We start from the raw sequence: 16,859 nt of genomic DNA, 5'->3' as shown, positions 1-16,859 counted from the left end.
ACAATTCCTCTCTTGAAAAGTTAATGCTCACAAGACATAACTCCAATGTTCCTTACACCAATGGATACTCGCTCAGTTTTATCAATGTGATTTGTTGGTAATCACGTAGGTGGCCTTACACTATTCATTCAAGGATGACTTGGACTTTGGTGGGATGATGGAGATGATGATGGGTTTGTGAAATATGCGAGTGGCAGATAATGTTGATGGTGGTAATGATGTAGGATGTATCTGCCAATGATGATGTTGGTGGGAAAGTGATGGTGGTGGAGGGTGAATGGATGTGTTCTAATACTTAACTAACTTCCCTAACTTCCTTCTATAAACTTCAACTTCCCAGCTACTCACTATTCTACTCCTACTCCTATAAATGGAAGGTTGGCAAATGGACAGGGATTGAACCTAATGAGAGTTGACCAATGGCCTCACTTCCACGGGTGTAATGATTCGAAGGAATAATAAACTAGTTTGCCACACAAAGCTTCCCAACCAACCGCTAGGATGCTAGTGATCTAGTATTGACCATGCAACTATCCATCTACTTTACTCTTGCTTAAACCACTTGAAATGAAATTTGCTTCAACAACTTGAAAAGAAATCTAACTATGTGGAAGTAGAAAACATGCAATAACACCCAATGTTCTTAATCAACATGCAAATCACAACAATGAAGGAAAGAGCAATTTTGGTATTATCTTCACAACAATTTCTCCAACCCTTTACAAATGAGAGAAAATGGCCTTATATGGGGGCCAAAAATACAACAGACGGTGGAGATCAAAACAAGATCAATGATCCAGATTGGATCCTCAAAACCCTAATTAGGGTTGCCACCCCATCGGCCAATGAGATGCTGTCACCTCATCAATGGACCAATGAAAAAAGTGCAAAAAGTGGCAACCAATGAGAAGGCACCAAAATGGTGGCCAATCAGAAAAAGACACTTGTCCTATTCTAGAAGAAAGGGAAATTGCCACTTGGGCTTACATCAAATGATCTTCTAATATAAATCTTCTCTTTTCTTTCATTTTCTTAGCTACGGCAATGAACTTAGCTAACCTTTCATTAACTTCTTCCATAGGAGGACAAGCTATGTGCTTTGCCTGGAGTTTCGCTAACTTCACCACACAACTTGCTACTTGTAGTATCTTTTCATGATCCTTCTCATATTCTTTTGCAAATCCAATAAAAGCACTGAGAGAGGAAAGGGTTCCCAAATGTTTTTTCTTGATAGCAACCTTTCCTAACTCATCCAACCTCGATCCAAAATCTTTTTCATTGACATCCTCTTCTCTGATATCCTCAAAATCAAGTGTCACCCTAATGTCACTAATACTGGTTGAAATAGAAGTGTTGACGCTTGGGCTGTGATGTGCAACTGCCTTTTGTATATCCTTTTATGGTACCGCCATTGGTATTGGTTATTTGCCACATTTTCGAGAAGAAGGGTGTTTTGGGCATCATATCCTCTTTGTCTTTCTTAGTGTTTGTCCCCTTAAGATTTTTGCTTGTACTAACATCCTCTGTCTCGTCGCCCTATTACGGGATGGTAGAGTGGTGGACCAAAAGGCAAGTAGAACCAATGGAAGCAATCCTTAGACTAGAACAAAAGAGAGAAATCTTCTTAAGGACCCCTTTCAACTCTAAATGATTTGAAATTACCTTACCAATAGCCAAGGGGGATTGTACTTCCTTTAGTTTGTCCCTCATCCGTGTCATGTCCACTATAGCGATATTGGTGTCAATTATTCTCTTCATTTTCGAGAAGAAGGTTGTTTTTGGCATCATATCCTCTTTGTCTTTCTTAGTGTTTGTCCACTTGGGATTCTTACTTGCACTAACATCCTCCATACTCGTTTTCCTATTATGGGATGGTAGAGTGGTGGACCAGAAGGCAAGTAGAACCAAGGGAAGCAATCCTTAGACTAGAATGAAAGAAGGATGTCAGCTTAAGGACCCCTTGCAACTCTAGATGATGAAAATTCACCTTAACCAATAATCATACAACAACTTTTCAGAATTAGGACTAGACCTCAAGAACTTCAAATCCACTTGCAAATCAAAAATTTATCATGTAAGTCACCTCCAAATAAAATTACCCAACCCAAGGCCAAAAATTGCAACTTCTTGCAAAAATCAGAATTTTATCTCCCACAAAATTCGGCTCCCACAAATTTCGGCCCCCACAAAATTCACCTTCCACAAAATTTGCCTAGCAAAAAGAGTGCAGATCTGCTCTTGCAAAATCGCCAACACCTTGAGAAGGAGAAATGAGAAGTGAGGAGGAAATGGGAGAGAGGCCTCCTCTTATACCCAACTTTCTTACTCCCCCCAGGCTAGCTGACTTGGATCCTAGGAGAAAGAAAAACAAATAATTAATGCAAAAATATGACCCACAATTAAATACTTAGCTAAATATTAATTTTGCCAAAATGAAAATTGCCTTCTAAAATTGTCAGTTAGTTCTAAGTTGCAAAAAGAAATTAAATGGTGCCTTGGAGATGTTAAATATTTCCATTAATGAGGATTTAGTAATTAATACATCATTAAAATTGGATTTTGGCTAACCAAAAGCCATTTTTCAACATTAAATTGCCAATTTGATTAAAGGCAAAAAGTTTTCAAGGCAATTTTAATCTATTAAAGCCAATTTTTTGCAATTTCTCTCCAAATCGATTTAGCTAAGCAATTTTAACCTTTTAACACAAATAAAATTATTTCTCTAGAGCCTAAAATTGATTTTGTAATTTTATTTCACCATCACAAAAATTAATTTTCTTCACCGAAAAAAAAAATAATTAAGATTTTCCAAAAGACCAAATTTAACAAACATTTCATTTTTTGAAAATTATCCAAATTTATACAATTATATCCAAAATTTCAAAAGAAAATGTATAAATACAAAATTTACAATTTTATCCTGCCAAGTGTTGCTCTTTAAAATTTGTTCAGCCTAAGGATAGAATTGGTGGCTCTGGAAAATCAAGTTTTAAAAAAATCGGGTGAAAATAAGCTAAGTCTCTCCCACTGGCTTGAAGGTGTCCAAGGGTCAAATAAGTACATGTACATATATGCAACAACATGTACATATATGCAACAAAAAATACATATATGTAACAACAAATAAGTCCATGCATCACTATGTTAACAGTGAAGCAACATCGCAAAATACATCTCCATATCTATATTTTAGTTCAATAGGATATTAATTGCATCATTTAGCCATGCATACAACATTATACACTTGCTTGGTCATAGCATGGAACATATTTCCATATCAAGGGGACAGTTTGAGAAATAAAGAAATTGTCAAAAGATAAGTGCAGTTAGCTGAATTTTTATTTTGTGTTGGTTACTGGATTTCTAACCAGGCTAGATCAAAAGTTGAGATTCAAATTTGAAGCCCTGGATTCAAAGATATCATATCTTTTTTAAGAAATTCCTCTATAATCATCAATTTGGATGTTACCTATTGTCAATTTGGATTGTAAGCAAGTGTTCATCTTCATTCACAAATGCATAAATGACATACAAACCACCTTTTGGTCTTTTTAGTGGTCAATTTAGGGTTGGGAGAATTGAATAGACCAAATTAGGCAAAAAAAAACACTTTAGAAAAATTTGAAAAAATGTTTTCAGACCGAATTCGACCCAAGTTCGGCCGTTGGGAAGCAAATTCTTCAAAAGTCTACCTAGATTCCTCTGAGAGAATTTGCAAAAAATTCGTAGTTCAGCAAGAGAATTTGGGGAGAATTTGACAAGGGCCAGACTTTGTACAGAATCAAACTAGATTTTAAGAGTTGCTAGAGAGAATCTGGTAACTTAGAGGTATCTTCTTTTGCCATCATAAAATGCTAATTTCTCCTTTTCTAGATAAGCCATATGACTTCAACAAATAGAACAGATCAAATTAAATTAAGTTCAGCACTCAGACCTTTAATCTCTAATGTAGCCAGGAAAAATCTTAAGCCAGGTAACACTATCCCTATTCCTACCCCGCTGATGAAGCCCAAATCTTAGAGGCATCTTCTTTTGCCCTAGTAAAATGCTCATTTCTCCTTTTCTAGATAAGCCATATGACTTCAGCAGATAGAACAGATCAAATTAAATTAAGTTCAACACTCAAACCTTTAATCTTTAATGTAGCCAGGCAAAATCTTAAGCCAAGTAACACTATCCCTATTCCTACCCCGCTGATGAAGCCCAAATCCTATAGATTTGGGGCCTCCATTTAAACACCTTTTTGTACTATTGATTTTATCTTTTTCACTGTTAAGATGTCACTAGGATTAATAACTTTAGTCACATTTTCATATTATACCCATAACACTATTTTATATAGACCAGTTATAATGGTATCATCTCTTAGTGTAAAAGTAGTTAAAGTTATTTATTCTATGTTACTATGTTGTAGAAACGCATTATCCACACTGAAATCAATTTATTACACTGGAATATCAAACAGAGATGAGAAATTCAAATGAAAAGAAAGCATACATGAAACACTTATGTAACAAACTAGAAGTGCTCAAGGGTAATAAATTACTGGAGGAGTAAAGACATTGATCACAGACTGCTCCAGTCGTTATATTGTTATCCACAGGCAAACCAGAGTCTGAGAATGAAGTTTCCCATTGAATTGTGCATCAAAATAATCAGATTGAATATTACAGCAATATGTTGAAATTGCATGAATAATGATAATGATGAAATTTCTTAGTATATACGAACTAAACTATACAGTATCATCAATTGCAGACAAAAATGAATAGCATCGAATCTATGGGAATCGTCAAATTATGAGGAATGATAAAAAATGGAGTCAGCAATCATCTATATGAAGTGAAGTATTGCACCAATCTGGATGGGCCTGTGTTTTAGGATACCATTAGTAGTTATATAATTGTGTGGTGTCTGTATGCCTTCGAAGAGAATTAGCTAGTTACTTCATGTCAATAGTACTATAGGGTTAAAAATGATATCTCTAAATTGAATCCTCTTTGAAGATATAGAGCACAGCAACTGTAGGGATGTCAGCTTAATTAAAATAGAATTATATTAATCCATGTAATAGCATTTGGAGTTTAGTTATGAAGGGGTGCAATGTATTGGAATTAGTTTCTATACCCCATCAAGCACCTATAAATATAGATGCAAAAATAGAAGACATTCATTAGATATACAGCACCCTATTCTATGATTGAAATAATTATCTGCAAAAGAAAAGACATTGTTTTGGATTGAAATTTTCTAAGAGGAGAAGCAAGGACTTACTTCTAGACTTTGAGTGTTTCAAATGATTGACCCAATCTAGCATTACTTGTTAAGCATTTGGCAATTTTGTTTAGATAAGGAAGAGAGGCAATAAACAGATAAGTTGTGGTTTTATAGTCATTCAGATTTTGTGGGCAATCATCAATATTTGGTACTTAAAGAATTCAATTTTCAGCATTCCATGTTTGATTATCAAAGATAAAATCAGCTTTATTTATTTCCATATATGTCTAGTTGATCTTCATTCAAGTTAAATTCTCATCTAGACTAACAAACAATTGCATACATAATTGATTCTTTACATTTTGATATTCATAGTGTTGATAGTACTGATACTGCCCTATAAAGTTTTATACAAATCATATGTACATGAATTGACTCTGTTGCCCATATAAATAAGGTACTGACCCTTACATTCATGCAGATGCATTTTTGATTCACAACCCACTGATTGATATTAGTTTTCTGCATTTCTCTCTTTTAGAGTCAATCCACTCATAATCATCCATATTCTTAAAATATGTTCTTTTTAGTAATTACATTTACAATTAATTTATTTTCAGAACATTGTAGTCTTAAAAGCATTCCATTTGAAGTATTAATATCCTGAAGTTATTGGTGCAGTTGTGAAGTTAATACAGTTTTGGCATATTTCACCTATCTACTTATGAAGTACAGATTAAAAAAATTCTAAACCTCTTGCCTCCTTTAAGACTTTTGTTGTAATTGTGATTATATTGTATGTTCTACAATCTTCAGAACCCAAGAGATTTGTTCGAGATTAGGTCCACCTAACTTAGCCTTGCAGACCAAGAAGTGCAGGGGACTTGGATCCAGTTGACCAGTCCTATCAAGTTGGCCTTCAACCCACTGGAATCCCAGCATTGAGTTAGCAAGGCTCATAGGATTCCAATCTATGGTTTTTGGAACCAACAACCGCTACATTTCAGCATATTTCACCATCTACTTAAGAAGTATAGATTAAAAAAATTCTTAACCTCTTGCCTCCTAGAAGACTTTTGTTGTACTTGTGACTAGATCATCTGTTCTACAATCTTCAGAACCTAACAGATTTGTTTGAGATAAGGTGCACCCGCCTTGGCCTTGCAGAGCCAAATGTGCACGGGACTCGTCTCTCCTGTCAAGTTGGCCTTCAACCAATTGGAATCACAGCATTGAGTTGGCAAGCCTCATAGGATTCCAATCTATGGGTTTGGGAACCAACACCTGCTACATTATCCATAAAGATGTTTAAGTATAGCATCAATCGAAGTGATATACTCATGAGGGTGGGTGAAGGAGGAGATATTTGTTAACTTTAGCTTAGGTTAGTAAGTCTTAACCCATGTTTAGGGAATGTGACAAGGTTAGGAAGGGATTAGGATTAGGTTTAAAGACATATTCTAGAAGAGTCTAGACTTTGGATGAGGATAAAGACTTTCTAGAATAGTCTAGAACTTCTTAGGATGAGGATGAAGACTTTCTAGAAGAGTCTACAACTTCTTAGGATGAGGATAAATTAGATTTTTAGGAAATAAATAAAGTTTTATTTATTTCAAGGGTTTGGGTTGAGGAGATATTTATTAAAACTTTTTTAACAAACATGAGGATTAATCTTTAATCTTAATTAAATATTTTGAGTTGGGATTAGAGCTAGGAAATGATGGGATTAGCCTTTAATCAAAATTAAAGAAGGATTAGAAGATTTTGGAAGAGGTTGGTGGTCTTAAGAAAATTGGCCAAGTTTTGGGCAAAAAATAAATTTTTTATTTATTTTGAGTTTTTTGGTCAATTTATTAATTAAATAATTAATAAATAAGGAAATAATGTTTAAATAAGATTTAAACATTTTTGGGAGGGATTCCTTAATTAAATATTTTTAATTAAGATAAAGGGATTTAATGGCATAAAAATAAATTAATTAATTAAATAATTAATTAATTAATAAATGATGATGTCATCAGGAATTTTTCAAAAAATAAAAATACTTTATTTTCTAAAAGATTTTTAGGTGTCTACATTTTGCCCCTCTTTGATGTGATGCCGCAAGTGGCATGGCATCAAAGATAAGAAAATAAGATGCCCAAGGCTAGAGCAGAAGAGGAGAGAATGGATTGTGAGATGTCCCCTTAAGAAGGTGGCAGGGAGAGAAACCGAGGCTTGACGGCTTCCTGAAAAGTATAAGAATCAGAGATGAGCAAGGAGACTTAGATTGGCTTAAGAGAAGAGGTTTAGTTAGCTCAAACTCTCACTATGGGAGAATGATAAAGGGAGAATTAGAGGCACAAGAGGAAGCAAGCTTAAGATCTCAGGGATTGCAGAGGATGAAGGAGCAGAGCGCTATAAAAAGGAATCCAGGATAGGGAGATGGATGATGGGATGATAAAGCTGATGCAACTGTAAGGAAACTTGGCAATAAATAATATAACCGTTTCCACATAACCCATAATAAATCTGAAATAAATACGGAATTAAAATCCACATGCAAGAGAATAGACAACATACCCAGAAAATGTGACACAAGATATACCCTGGGAAACCCTCATTGAGGGAAAAACCCAGCCTCCAAAAGCATCTATCACCATGTATTATTCAGCAAAATAACCATTGCCATACAACCATGGAAGCCTTCATGGCCATAGCCACAACCGAGCAAACTATGTGAACAAGCATGAATCCACACATCCCATGCCATGCTTTCAACCTTCACAAATGCTCCCTTGGCTAACCTGTCAAGCCTTGTCCCGCTCGACTCTTGCCTTTTGTCTTGTCCTTGTCACTCTTTTTTCTCTCTCTACAACAACTACCCTTGTTGCTGCTTATATAGTAGCAAGTCCCACAAAACCACCAAGTGGTATTACATAAACCATGTGCTAAAACCATGTGCTACCTAACCCACTGACCCCACATTTAATATTGGGCATTTAATTCTTTTCTCCAATATTAAATAATTACATGAAATATTTTCACAATGTTACAATACAACTCATCAATAATATTCCATGGGAATCTTTACATGTTGCACGTCCATCTAGGTACAACATTACATAATAAAAAATAAAATAATAAAATAACAATATTATGCAATGTGTGCAACACCCATTATCTCAACAGCAACATGATTTCAAAGAGTCAGATTGGCAAAAGATGGATTTCGAAGATCCCTAGGACTAGGATTGTGGAGCTTGAAAGATGAGGCTTGGTGGATTGATTGGATTGGTGGATCCCTAAGACTAGGATTGTGGATCCCTAAAGCTAAAAGTGAAGATTGATTCAAAGAGATACTAATGCATAAGCTGGGGTAGGAGAGACAGATGTTGGATATGGATGGGGGATAATGGAGATGAAGGGAAACCATTGAAGATTTTTTGAGCAGGCGAATACTTCAAAGAGAAGTACCACCATGTAGTTGAGCACTAGATTTGCTATAGGACTGTTGGTTAATTGCCAAGGTTACCAAGAACATTAAGGCCTTTTCACCAACTATCCAGAGGACTGACGGATTGACTCAAAACAAACACGCAAGGATTGCCCCAGCATCACACATAATTCTTGGAGGAAGTAGCATGGAACCAACACTGGATAACCCACAAGCAGAAAAGAAAAATAAACAAAAGACCTGATCAAAACCTTAAGCTTAGATTGCCCCATTCGCAGTATACCATGATATGGAAGATCGTGGCAACCTTGAGGAGGGAACAAAAATATTGCTTGGAAAAGATAACTCAAGACCCAAAGGGAAGATTCCAAATCAAAAGAAAGAAAAAATCCAAAAGAGAACCATTTGCCAACAAAATGGGTAGGACAAGGTACTAATGGACCAAGATCAGAAATGAGGAAAGCTATATCGTGCAATGATCTATCGAAGAGCACCTAAGCTAATGGATTTTGGATGAGTGATGCATCTGGCAAGCTGAACTAAGAAGGATAACACTTTGGTGATAGGAGATCTAGCTAAAGGATGCATTGGAATAGCTAACCAAGGGTTGTGCAATGTGTACAAGATGTTGATCAAGGAGGAACTGACACAAAAGCTGGATAGATACAATGGTACTAAGCTAAGGAGGATGTACAAGCTGACAGACCAAGATATGTTACAAATGTACAAGGTTGTTCATGTTTTGGTTTTGTGAGATGGAAATGTTGGTGAAGGGTGGGATGTGTGTAATAGTTGATAGGCGGATAGGTAGATGGTTTGTGAAAAACTTAAGTGAAAATGGGGTTCTTTGTGTGCATGTGATAGGATACAAGCTAGGATACAAGATTATTTACAAGCTGGAATATGGTCAAGCTTTGGACAAGATGTGGATATACAGGCTATGATACAAGGGATGATACAAGATTTACAAGGTATAATACAAGCTCTGATACAAGAATTACAAGTTGAGGTACAAGATTTACAAGCTGCACAAGGAGGTATTTACTAGCTTCATTGGATTTTGGATATTTGGTTGGAACACCAAGGGAACAAGTAGGTGTTTTATGGGATGGTGGGTGGATGGATGAGGGATAGGATAGTGATAGATAATGGATTAGTATTAGTACACAAGGCGCCTGAATTACCAGGTTATGACCAAGGTACCTATCCAAGGCGCTTGAATTGCCAAGTTTTCACCATTGGACGCTTATTTCTCTTTACTATTTTTTTTGTATTTTTCAAAAGTTGGGTATACCAAGAATCTTCAAGCATAGAACTTCTTGAGATGAATGATGTTAGTAGGATAATTCAAGAGTTCTCCTTTTGGTGTAGATAGCTGATAGGCTCTGGAGCCAAAGGATGCAGTGACAACATAAGGACCAAGCCATGTAGGTTCAAACTTGCCTTTCTTTTCTCAATCGGCTTGGACTTTCATAGTCTCTTTGAGGACCATGTCGCCTGGCTGAAAGTGTCGTGAGAGCACCTTCTTGTTGAAATTCCTTTTGAGACGAGTTTGATAGACTTTGAGATGATCATAGGCTTGTTGTTGCTTCTCGTCTAAGAGATCTAGTTGGGTGAGTCTGGCTACTCTGTATTCTTCATCTGATATTTTCCCTTGCAAAGATATGCGCAAGGAGGGAAGTTCAACCTCTATGGGTAGTACCGCTTTGGCACCATAGACTAAAAAGTATGGAGTTGTGCCTATGGATGTACAGAAGGAATTTTGATAGGCCCATAAGGCTGGATTTATTTGTAGGTGCCAATCGCGGTCAAAATCATTGACAACTTTCTTTAGGATTTTGAGGAGGGTTTTGTTAGTTGCCTCTGCCTGGCCGTTACCTTGTGGGAAATATGGGCTAGAAAAGCGATGATGGATGCGGAGGGAAGTGCATAATTCTTCCATGTTGAGATTTTCAAAGTTACCTCCGTGGTCGATGAAGATGGTAGATGGGATGCCGAAGCGGCAAACAATGTGGTACAAGATGAACTTGGAGACCTGAACTCCTGTAGCTAAGACTAGGGGGACTGCTTCCACCCACTTAGTGAAATAGTCTGTAGCTGTTATTATCCATTTATGTCCATCAAATGAGAGAGGTGTGATAGTTCCAACTAGATCAAGGCCCGAACAAGCGAAAGGCCAAGGTGGTGCAATAGGTTGTAGATCCTGTGCTAGAGCGTGCACAAGATTTGCGTGTTGCTGACATGGGAGACACTTTCTGACAAAGTCATAGGAGTCTTCTTCAATGGTAGGCCAATAGTAGCCTACTCTAAGGATTTTTCATGCTAGAAAAATACCACTCGTCTGGGCATCGCAAAGTTCAAAATGTACTTCTTTTAACGCCATCATGGCCTCATTTTTATCTAAACATCAAGAGAGAGAGTATCATGATAACCTCGATGATATAGGGTATTGGCTATGATAACATAGTGGGATGATTTTCGGATGAGGTTCTGGCATTGGGTACATGTGAGGTGACGGGATATGATACCATCGTTAAGGTAAGCGTGAATCTCATGATAACAAGGGGATTGGGGACCAACCAAGATACAAACACGGTTTGAATCCTCATTCGTGTAGTCGGGTGTGAGGAGCTGCTCGACTAAAAACTCATATTGTGTAGCTGCTTAGGGAATTTCCAAGAGCGAGCCGATAGTAGCCATAGCATCTACTGCTTTGTTCTACATTCGAGGTACTTGTGTAAACTGAAGCTTTGTAAAATGTTGGGTTAGCTGATCAACTAGCTCTTTGTAGGCTAATAGCTTTTCATCTTTGGTTTGATATTCATTTACGGCTTGCTTGATGATGAGCTGAGAATCGCCAAAGATTTGTAACTTAGTGATGTTCCATTCTGCAGCTATCTTTAATCCTGCTATGAGAGCCTCATATTCAGCTATATTGTTGGTGCTAGGGAATTGTAGCTTGAAGGCTTTTGGAATGTAATCTCCTTGAGGTGTGACCAACAATATTCCTGCCCCTGATCCATGAGATGTGTATGATCCATCAAAATAAAGTTTCCATGGGGGTTGTTCTTCAATTACACAGATATGCTCATCTGGAAATTCTGTGATCAAAGGATATGCATCTATTAGAGGTGCATCAGCGAGGTGATCTTCTATAGCTTTCCCTTTGATTGCCTTATGTCCACATATGGATGTCAAATTCGCTAAGGATCATAACCCATTTGGCCAAACGGCCTGTAAGTGATGTTCTGGAGAGCATATACTTGAGAGGGTCGATCTTGGAGACTAGTTGGATGGTATGACTTAGCATGTAGTGGCGAAGCTTTTGAGTTGAGAAAAAAACTGCCAAACAAGCTTTTTCCATAGGAGTATAATTGAGTTCATAACCAACTAGGGTTCTACTAATGTAGTAGATGGCTCTTTCTCTGTCGTAGTCATCAAGCTGTGCTAGAAGTGCCCCTAGAGCAGTAGGTGTTGCTGATATGTACAAGATCAAGGGACGACCAGGAACTGGTGGAACCAAGATAGGCGGATTGGCAAGATACTGCTTGAGCTGATCGAAGCTGTGTTGACATAAAGGATCCCACTTGAAGTTTTCATCCTTCTTTAGTAAATGTGCAAATGGTGTACACTTATCTGCAAGCTGGGAGATGAAGCGTCGGAAGGATTGAAGCTTTCCCTGAAGAGAGCGAAGCTGTCGCAGTGTCTGGGGAGGAGGCATGTCTAAGATAGCCTTGGCCTTCTTAGGGTCGATCTCTATACCTTGTTTAGAAACTATAAAGCCTAGAAGCTTGCCAGATGTGACCCCAAAAACACATTTATTGGGATTCAGCATGAGATGATATTTGGCTAACCTATCAAAGACTTTCTCTAGGTCAGCAAGATGATCCATGAAGGTGTGAGATTTAACCAAGATATCATCCACATAATCCTCCAAAATGCTATGAATGAGATCATGAAAAATGGATGTCATAGCTCTTTGATAGGTAGCCCTAGCATTCTTTAGGCCAAAAGGCATCATGTTGTAACAAAAGGTTCCCCAAGGGGTAGTGAATGATGTCTTATGCTGATCCTCTTCTGCAATCTTGATTTGATTGTACCCAAAAAATCCATCCATGAGGGACAAAATTTCATGTCCAGTTGTAAGATCTACAATCATATCTATGTTGGGCAAGGGAAAATCATCTTTTGGACAAGCTTTGTTAAGATCTCTGAAATCAGTGCAGATGCTTATGTCACCAGAAGGTTTAGTGACGGGGACCATGTTGGAGATCCACTCTAAGTAGTCGATAGGTCGAATAACCTTAGTAGCTAACATTCTTTCTAATTCAGCTTTGACCATTAATGCCACCTTAGGGTGCATTTTTCTAAGCTTTTGTCTGACAGGTTTGATCTTTGGATCGACTGCAAGATGATGAACTACAAGCTTTGGATCCAGCCCTAGCATGTCCTGATATGACCATGCAAATTGGCCAATGTTCTCTTGTAAGACCTCAAAGAGGAGATCAGCTTGGTCTTGTGATAGGGATGCAGCAATGTGAACAAGTCTAGGGATCTCTGAAGAACCAATGTTGACTTCTCTAGTATCCTCAATTAGAATAGAAGACACCTCTGGTTGATTATCTTGAGGAGGCAATACTAAATCCTCATGTTTTTCTTATGACTCTGGCTTTTCTTGCTAAGGGGCTCTCTTCGCTGCCTTAGCTAGTCCCGGATTTACCCTAGTTCTAGTTTTGGGTGTATTAGAACTAGGTTGGGATTTTCTCAAAAATACCCCTTGCGATCTAGCTTATAGATATATGTTGAGTTTGGCTTTGTTTTCTTGTGAGGTGTTTTAGCTCCCATGAATCTCAGAAGCACTTCCTCTGATGTGAACTCATCAATGTGTATGATGCTTGGTTGGTCCCAATCTATGAGTTGTGGATGGACGAGTGGTAGGTCAATGAAATGGATGGATAGTTCTTGTAGAATAGAGTCTCCGAGGGAGATTTGGTCTAGGATATCGTCGTAGGCTCTCTTTTCAACTTCCTTAGGAATGTCTTCAATTTTGACAAGGTCGCGGTGAATGTTCAAAAAAGCATGACCATTTTTATTGGTGCCCCCAGTTGTGGGTATGCCAAATCCAAGACCTGACTTCGTTTCCCACTGGTGTGCTTCGATGGGGCACTGCATGCCTCTTTCTTCTAGTCCTAGACCACCACCTTGATAGTTCCATTTGTCAGTGATGAGCTTATGTTCTTGGGGATACTTTTGGCTAAAGTGATCAAGGCGTGCTTGATTTCTTGGAGGTGCATCCTTATGTAACCAATTGTTGATATTTGGAGTGAGCTCCTCATGAAGAGGAATTTTCGAGGATACAAAGGTTGTTGGGCCAAACTGTTTGTAAAAAGGAGGTGGAATCTCCTTAGCTTTGTGATATGTCAGTTGCCCATGAGCGTGTGGATCAAGTGGGAGTGCCCCGATAGCAAATGCATCTGACAAACTATACTCTCCACAACCTTTGTTATTGATCTTCACGGTAGATAAGGTGGAGGTGAGGATAGTTTCTGGATCATTACAAGTGTGAGATGAGTTGGCGATGGTTGTGCCGATATCAATTTCAGGGCAATGGTTTGTATATGAGGCTTCAACCATATTGCAGTAAGAAAAGGGTTCTAGATCGGCATGGATGGTTACCTTAGTGCCCTGCTGCAAAAATTTGACGCACTAATGGTAAGTGGATGGAACGGCTTTCATAGCATGAATCCATGGGCAACCAAGGAGGATGTTGAATGGTACGTTTAGATCAATAACATGGCAGAGTGTTTCTTGGAAGACTGGCCCAACCTTGATTGACAGCAAAATAGTTCCTTCTGTGGTTCTTTCCAAATTGTCATAAGCTTTGATGGTGATAACCTCACTGATGATATCTGCCTCAGTATACCCAGCTTGTTTTATGAATTTTAGGGTACAAATATTCAAGGCTGATCCATTATCTATCATTACTCTTTTTACGGCAAAATTGCATACCATAATGGCTATGCAGAGTGGAAGGGTGTGATCTGGCTCGACCACGGGTATGTCGGTGGGTTTGAATGATAGGGCACATGAGGATGAAAGGTGTCCAACAAGATTACGAAAATTAGTAGCGTTGATATCTGAAGGGACATGAGATTCTATGAGAGCATTGTCAAGGATGTTCTTGTACATAGGACTAGTGCAGAGAAGGTCTAATATGGAGATTTGGGCTGGCATGTTCCCAAGGTGTTCCAAGATATTGTACTGGCTTTTTGATGGAGCTGATGGTGCTAGTGAAACTAGTGGGCCTGCGATGTTAAATCGTGCTCTTTGAGTGGTGACTGCACACTCATTATTTGGTCCTTGGATATTGATAACATTAACAGAAGGCTCTTTCTCAGATATACAACCTATGAGGCTACCATAATCTATATAGGATGAAGTGTGGTCATTGTTCTTCCCATGATGTTGGTTTGGTTGGCGGTTGTTTGTGTTGTTGTTGTTGGTTTGGATAGGTGCTTTTCCAAGATTTTGGTTGTTGTGAGGAGGAAAAGCATTTTGATAGATCTGTAAGCCTGCATTGGGAGAGGTTTGGGCACCAACGGTGATTTCTTTCCGATCAATGAGGTCTTGCACATAATCTTTCAGTTTTATGCATCTGAGGGTGGTGTGACCTTTTACCCTATGAAATTTGTAGTACTCATTATCTTTGTACCATGCAACTTTGGATTGGCTTGGGTTGATTTGCTAGGTAGGAGGAAATTTGATGAGGTTTTCCTTGACTAATTTTTCAAAAATGACATCCAAAGGCTCACCAAGGGGTGTATAATTTCTAGGTACAGGTTGGAATCTGGGCTTTTGCCCTGCAGCTACATTGATGGCATTAGCTTGATTGCTAGACCCTTGAAAGTTGGGTATTGGATTGTGGTTTTGATAGCTTTGGTGATTCTATTGTTGGTAGTTGATAGCTTGTTGATTGTTTGTTTGATACGGTGGGTTGGGCTGACTTTGGGAAGGACCAACAATATTCACATGCCTAGTGTCAGTGACGCCATCTGTTGCAACGTGCTTGTTTTTGTTCCAATACCTAGACTTGTCATTGGAATGTGTTTGATTTTGGTTGGCTTCCTTCTAAATCTTTACCACACCATCTTTAATGAGTCCTTGCTCAAGGATCATTCCTTTCTCTTTGATATCTTTGTAGGTCTGCAAATAGTTCATGGTCATGTGGTGAGCCAAGCTAGGACGAGCATTATCAATAAACATTTTCTCCAAATGGCGCTCTGGCAAGGTGCAAGATATGCGGGTGGTAAGGGTTTGCCATCTTTGCAAATATTCGAGAAGGTTTTCTCCACATTTTTTCTTAGTGTGGACAAGATCAACTACTGATAGCTCTGTTTCAACAAGATGGGCATATTGGGCTACAAATGCCTCAGACAATTCAGCAAAGTTTTTAATTGTGCCATATGGTATTCTATAAAACCATTCAAGAGCTGGTCCAGCCAAGCTTTTGGGAAGAGGCGCAAGAGGAAGACGTCATCGTATGCCACTTCTTGGCAGTGCATGTAAAATTCTTTGATATGTGTGACAAGGTCTCCTTTTCCTCTAAATTTGTCAAACTTGGGTGTCTCAAAATGATTGGGGAATGGAGTCATAGTAATGGCTCTTTCAAATGGGTAAAGACACACATTCTCAAACTTGAAGGTTTTTGGATCATTTCCCTCCTGGATGTTCTTCAAAGCTGTCTTCATGGCTTCCCATTCTGAATTAATGGGTGATGGCTAAAGTGCCCCCAATGTAGGAGTGCCCTGAGGTAGGTATGTGCTAAATGGGGCAATGGAATATGAATGGCTTTGAGGTATGGGCTGGTAGGGATTGTACATGGCTTGGGCAACTGAATGGTGGATGGTGGGTTGCTGAGGTGGAGGTGGCACATATTGTTGCATGTGTTGCGAGGCTTGCTGCTAATATTGGATTTGAGGTTGGGATTGAGAAACATAAGTTGGCTGTGGGATAAACGGATTGCTTTGTGGAGGTAAGGTATAAGATGGTTGTGAAGCTTGGGGGAAGGATCGAGGAGCTTGTGGAACTTGACATTGGATTTGAGGAGTTTGACCAATATATGTGGGTTGTGCCCCCATTTGGGAAGGTATCTGCATGGAAAAGGAGGCCAAGTAATTGGTGGTTGGTGGTGGTGGATTTCCTCCTA

Source organism: Cupressus sempervirens, chromosome 5 (genome assembly GCF_028749045.1).
Source record: "Cupressus sempervirens isolate cs-2001-9-10 chromosome 5, ASM2874904v1, whole genome shotgun sequence".
NCBI classification, from domain to species: Eukaryota; Viridiplantae; Streptophyta; class Pinopsida; order Cupressales; family Cupressaceae; genus Cupressus; species Cupressus sempervirens.
This window is presented reverse-complemented; position numbering follows the sequence as displayed.